Source organism: Adiantum capillus-veneris, chromosome 2, assembly GCF_014529385.1.
Source record: "Adiantum capillus-veneris isolate H3 chromosome 2, ASM1452938v2, whole genome shotgun sequence".
Taxonomy (NCBI): domain Eukaryota; kingdom Viridiplantae; phylum Streptophyta; class Polypodiopsida; order Polypodiales; family Pteridaceae; genus Adiantum; species Adiantum capillus-veneris.
In genome coordinates this window covers 160743471-160749470 of record NC_140932.1, presented here as the reverse complement: position 1 = coordinate 160749470, position 6000 = coordinate 160743471, and the positions used below count along the sequence as shown (strand labels likewise).

The 6000-nt window shown below is 43.0% G+C and overlaps 1 pseudogene; it reads left to right on the top strand.

Moving 5' to 3' along the window:
- The first annotated feature begins 5202 nt into the window (after positions 1–5202).
- The window catches only part of LOC147463965 (uncharacterized), a 43325-nt pseudogene continuing 42527 nt past the window's right edge, over positions 5203–6000 (top strand).

Sequence of the window (6000 nt, the reverse complement as noted above, 5' to 3'; positions counted from 1 at the left end):
TAAGTTTGTGGTGTTCACATCACCGTTGTCTGCATCCTAGCTGCTCAAAGCTAGGTGGTGCCCCCTGTTCATTTTACCATGATCGGCTTGCGGCGTGCAACGGCTCCCGGCGTTTTAGAGGCCGTCGAGGTCCGTGTCTCGCTTTGCTCCCGTCAACACCAAACCAAAAAGAGTCGAGAAGAAACGTGGGATAATTAGAAAAAAACCCCTTGGGAGGTTTCCAGGTGGTTTTGACAGTGTTCCACGCTTTCCATATTCTGCAGACAAGTTTGGAACCATAAGGGATAATAGCAGCTGGAGAGAGCAGAACATCTCTGAATTGCAGATTGGTCCATGCTTTATAATTGTGCAGTTTAAATTTGTGCACATCCTTTTTTAGAAGGAGTGCCCAAAAATCATCTGAGCCTGCTGCTCTGTATATCCGTTTAGCATCCAATTTAACTGAAATATGTTCCAGATTAAGAATGCCCAGCCCACCCTTATCCTTTGGGAGACAACATACATCCCATGCAACTTTAGATATTTTTGGCTGGTCCAAGACACCTCCCCATAAGAATGTTCTTGCCAGAGAGTAGACGTGATTCATTTGATACTTTGCTAGACACCAACATGACAAAAAATAAATTAGAGAAGGGAGAAGATAATGGTTAAGTATAAAAGCTCTTGACGAGACTGAATTCTGATGGTGTTGCCATTTTTAGATTTTCTCTTTGAATTTGTCAATGACCCATTCCCATGTTTGAGCGAAGGTAATCTTGAAACCCATAGGTATTCCCAAAAGTCTGAACACCTTACCTTCTCTGATTTCCACACAACCAGCTTCGATTATGACTTGTGGGACCTGGTCCTTGGAGCGTTTAAATCCAGTCTTGGAATGGTTGATCACTGAACCACTAGCATTACAGAAGGTGTCCAAGCAGGTCCAAAAGTGCTCGACAGAACCTGTTTCATTAGACATCCGAGCATTTGTGTCATCTGCAAACTTTTGTAAAACCAGCTCCTTGGAAGAACCAGGGATCTTGATACACTTTATTAGGCCTTTCTTAAGAGCGTCTTGCACTAGCCATCCAAATGAGTCGGAGCATATGGCATAAAGGAGGGGGGATATAGGGCAGCCCTGTCTGATTGATCTTTTCAAAGAAAAAGCATTTGATAGATCACCATTAATCGAGATTCTAGCATAGGCATTTCCATAAAGTAATTGAATGAACTTGATGAAGAGTCGACCAAAACCAATATCATGCAAAGATTGAAAGATGAAATCCCATTCCATCCTATCATAAGCCTTCTCAAAGTCGATTTTGAAAAAAACGAAGTCTTGCTCACTGCTTTGAAGGAGATCAATGGTTTCCCACAAAGTAATAATGGTATCCAGGATAAACCTCCCCCTGATAAAGCCTTTCTGTTCAGGGAGGATGATCTGGTGCATAATGGGACTTATTCTTCTAGCTAGAGACAAAGAGAAAATTTTGTACACAGAAGTCAAGCAAGAGATAGGCCTAATTTTCTCAATTGTCTCGAGTATGTTGAGCCTCTTCAACCAAAGGGTTTATTTGAGGGAATCAAATACACACAAATTTATGATGACATCAAGCGTTGTGGTACACAAGATGGGGCAGGTAGGGTTGGGGAAAAAGTGAAAAGGGGTCAAGGTTTAATAGAAAGGGGTTTCTTAGTGAGAGAGGCACAGGGAGAGGATTGACTAGGGTGGTCAAGGTAGTCGTTAGGACTAAAAGACCACGGCCATTTAAAAAGAAATGAGAGGCCAAATTGCAAAAAGAGGAGAGATATGTTAAAGCACAAAAGGAATGAAGTAGGGCACACCAAAGTCAAATGCTCAAAGCTCAAAGCTAGCATGAGTGGTAGTGAGCCTAAGAGAAATGGTAAATACTCTAGGTAGTTGCACATAGTGAAGATACTTCTTCTCAGTTTTGAAGAGTTCAGGGAGGTGATAGTGTGCCATTGTGACGAGCGCCTTTTGTTTGATGACACCAGCTATGTGGAAGTTTAGATAGGTCCATATGACATGGTGTGCATGTATGGCACCATAGGTGGCTGTAGTGTCACTATTTTCATAGATGATGGAGCTATCCATAACCTCTTAAACTACTTATTGGTTAAAGATTAAGGTTGCCCGAGACCACGAGCGATCATGAGTACACTGTTGGCTTGGCCAATGGTTATGATAAGACGATATGGAATACTGTAGTCTTGGGGGTTCCATTAGCCATGCAGGATTACGAGGCTACACTTGACTTTCAAGTCATGCATTTGGCTAGGGCATACATATATCCAGGCAAGGAGTGGCTGTATAACTTAGGCCCTAGTCTAGTGAGGAGCTATTTGTACAACACGTTACAATTTGAGTGGTAGGGTCATCACCCTAAAGTGTGGCTGTAGTGTCCCCTCTACCCCTCTCATCTCTTCCATGGAGCTTCACAGAGTGGCCTACATAGGCCAGATAGCAGAGGTATGCTCGTTACCCTCTTTTCAATTCTGTTGTTTTAAATGCAAGTAATAAAAGTGTTTCTATAGTTGAAATTGTAAATAATGTTTGCATAGACAAACCAATAAAAAATGTGGCCTTGGATGAGACCCACTATTTGAGAACCGTGATTGGCATGCATGAAATTTTAAGACAAAAAAACCAAAGGTAAAAGAGACCCTTAAAAAAAAGTACGTAGATGCTTTAGTGAATTTATTAGAGGAGTTCTAGGATGTATTTCCTGGTGATTTATCAGATGGCTTGCTGCCATCTTGCGAAGTAGACCATGGCATCGATGTTATGCTAGGGTCAAAAAATATAAGCAAATTTGCTTATAGACTAAGCCACTTCGAAGCACATGAGGTGGAAAAATATTTAACAAAATATTTGAACAAAGGCGTTCTTAGGGCTAGTTCTAGTCCGTGGGGGGTGGGTATCGCCTATTCTTTTGGAAAAGAAGAAAGACGGATCTATGTGGATGTGCATAGATTACAAGGCTCTTAATCAGATACCAATTAAGAACAAATACCCAAAGTTGCGTATAGATGAGTTGTTTGATCAACTCTTTGGGTCAAAGTACTTTTCAAAAATTGACCTGAGATTTGGCTATCATCAGATCAGAATTAGACTAGAAGATGTTGAAAAGACAGCATTCAGGATCCATTTTGAGCATTTTGAGTTCTTGGTTATGCCAATTGGGCTAGCCAATGCACCAACGATATTCATGACGCTGATGGATATCATTTTACATCCATACTTAGGAAAATTTATAGTGGTTTTTTTGGATGATAGACTAGTCTATAGTAAATCTCCAAAAGAGCACTTAGAACATATGCACCTAGTGTTCAAATTATTGGGAAAGTAAATGTGATTTCTTTGAGACCATGATTTAATATCTGGGTCACATATATCCATAAAGGGAACACGGATGGAACCTGAGAAAGTGGAAACTATTCTCAGGTGGCCAGCATCAAAATCTCAAAGAGTTGCAAATCGTGAAAAGCATTTTTAAGCATGGTGAAGCTTTCATAGAGTTTCTCGAGTGTTTTTCCCCATGCCCCCTTCTCTACTTCTTTTGCTTTTTTGTGTGGTGCCGGTGCGGATGTGTGTGTCCCCTGGGCCTCTTTTTGTGTGGGGAATGGAAGTGTGAGAGTGGTTTTGTGTGCGGCAACAGTGTGTGGCTTGAAGTGAGCTATCAAATGTATGCGGGTAGGTGTGGTGAGCACATTTGTGCGTCAATGTGTGTGCATGTGGTGGTCTATTTGGTAGAGTGTGATTTTTTGAAGGTTCTTTTCAAAAGGATAGGGGTGTTGTGAATGACTTGCGCTATAGAAAGGCCTTGTGTTGTGTACTGGGTGTGTTCCCCCATTCCCCCTCTCCATCTTCTGGTGCCCCCATTGAGGAGCACATTGATGCTTCTAGTTGAATTCAAAGTAGTGGATTTGGCAATGCCAATGGTGTGAGTTTTGAAGATCAAGTGCTGCTAGAGAAGATGTGGTCGGGGTATCCCATTTTCACTAGGGTTGAAGGTGTGAAAACCTAGCTCCAAGACTACGGGTTGTTTCTGTTGGAGAGCAGTTTATGGAGGGAAGAAGGTGTGGTGCAAATTTTTCCACTCATGGTTCATGGAAAAGCGAGGAGATGGTACGACAGCCTGTGCAAAGAGGAGAAGACCAATTGTAAAGCCTTGGAGGTGGATAATTAAAGCAAGTTTGTTGCGGATGCACTATTGGATGAGGTGAAGAGAAAGTTGGATGTGTTGAAGCAAAGCTTGCAAGGGGATTTTCAAGCGTTTGAGTGGGAGTTCAAAACCCTTTTGGGGAAGTTGGTCAAGGTAACCACTACAGAGATGTTGGTTTTCTAAAATTGAGCAAGTTTTTACATTGCATGCATGAGGAAGTGCGAGACAAGGTGGGAATAGATGGGCATATGTCCTACGAAGAAGTGGTGGCTCTAGCAAAAGGGCGAACCAAGAAGATTTTGAAGAAGTGCAAAGCTAGGCGAGGTTTATTGAGTAGAAGATGCACTCCTAAGTCAAGATATGGATGGTCAAGCTCCTTTGAAGTGTTCGATAGATCAAAGGGTGCAGTTTGCAAACAAGGTCAAAGCGGTAAAGCGAGAAGAGATTCTAGAGCTAGAGACAGAAGAGGAGAATGAGCCAAGTGATAGCAGATCTATGGATGCTGATACAAGTTGGGAGACCAAGTTGTCTCAATCAACGTAGGAGGAATTTGATCTCTTGCATGTGAGTGGAGATGTGGTGAATGTGTGCGAGGAGCAAGGTGAAGTAAAAGCTAATATGCCTTATGAAGACCAAGTGCAGGAGTCCATGCCTACAGATGATGACATGTACGTAAGGATGGTGTGTGGTGCTATGTTGATGGCCATTCTTGTAAAGATTACAGTGGACTTGTGATGGTGCAACGGGTGCAGAATCTTGCCAAAAGGCATGAAGTAGCCTTGCCTATGGAGGAAGAACAGGCAGGTAAAGCCAAGAGGGAGGTGATGATCGACCTTGAAGGGCCACTTGGCGAGGAAGGGATTGATGATGCTAGAATCAAGTGCCTTGCAGGTAACAAGGAGAGCATGGAGTCAAAGATAGAGGTGCTTCCAATGCAGCAGTAGGCTCTATGGTGGATGGAGATTCCCAGGTTGTGTCCAAGCTTTCCTTAGAGGTATGTGTGTGGTGGTTGAAATATAAGTTGATGAACGTAGCTATGCAGTGGGCTATCAAGCAAGTACAAAGTTTTCTTGAAGAGGACCTCGCTTTATATGATTCTGAGGGAGGGTCATGTATCTTAAGTGTGTTTGTTGAGCAGGATGGTGATAATGATGGTGCTATATTTGAAGATGCTCGAATGCAGGTGGGTGCTTGATTTGAAGTGGGTAGTTTGTCGACAAGTGCTTGGAACAGTGAGGATGCTCTATGGACAATATGGGTATGCGATTGGCTATATGCATTGGTGAGGCACTACAAGAAGCATCTGGATGGACAAGACCAAAGGCAGGTGTTTGGCCTAGGAGGAAGCTATGTGGTAATGCAGGGGGTTGGGCAATCCGTACAGAGTGTCTGTTTGGAGGGGCATGTTTTAGAAGTTCAATAAGCCTGTGTGTGGTTGAACATAAATGTTCAACAAGGGGGTTGGGAAATGATGGTGCAGGAAAAGTTAGTCCGAGCAGGTAAGTGTGCTATGCAAGGCTATGAGTGCATGGTGCAAGGCCAAGTGTTAAAGCAGGGGCAAAAGACCTAGGCATACAAGTGGTAGCAAAGGTGTATGCTTGATGCGTCTTTTTAGGTTAAGAAGGCTCCAAGGGGGCCAAACATGTTGAAAGATACAAGTGTCCAAGATGCAGGAAGTATGCCATGCAATGTAGTGTTCGAGATGCTCTAGATGTCGGTCCAGACAACTCGTCAAATGAAGCCACAGAGTGGAAGATATTGCAATCCAAAGTTGGAAGGCTTTGCAGAACCTAGATAGACATGGTAGATGGGGATAGGTGGCCAGAGTTGATGT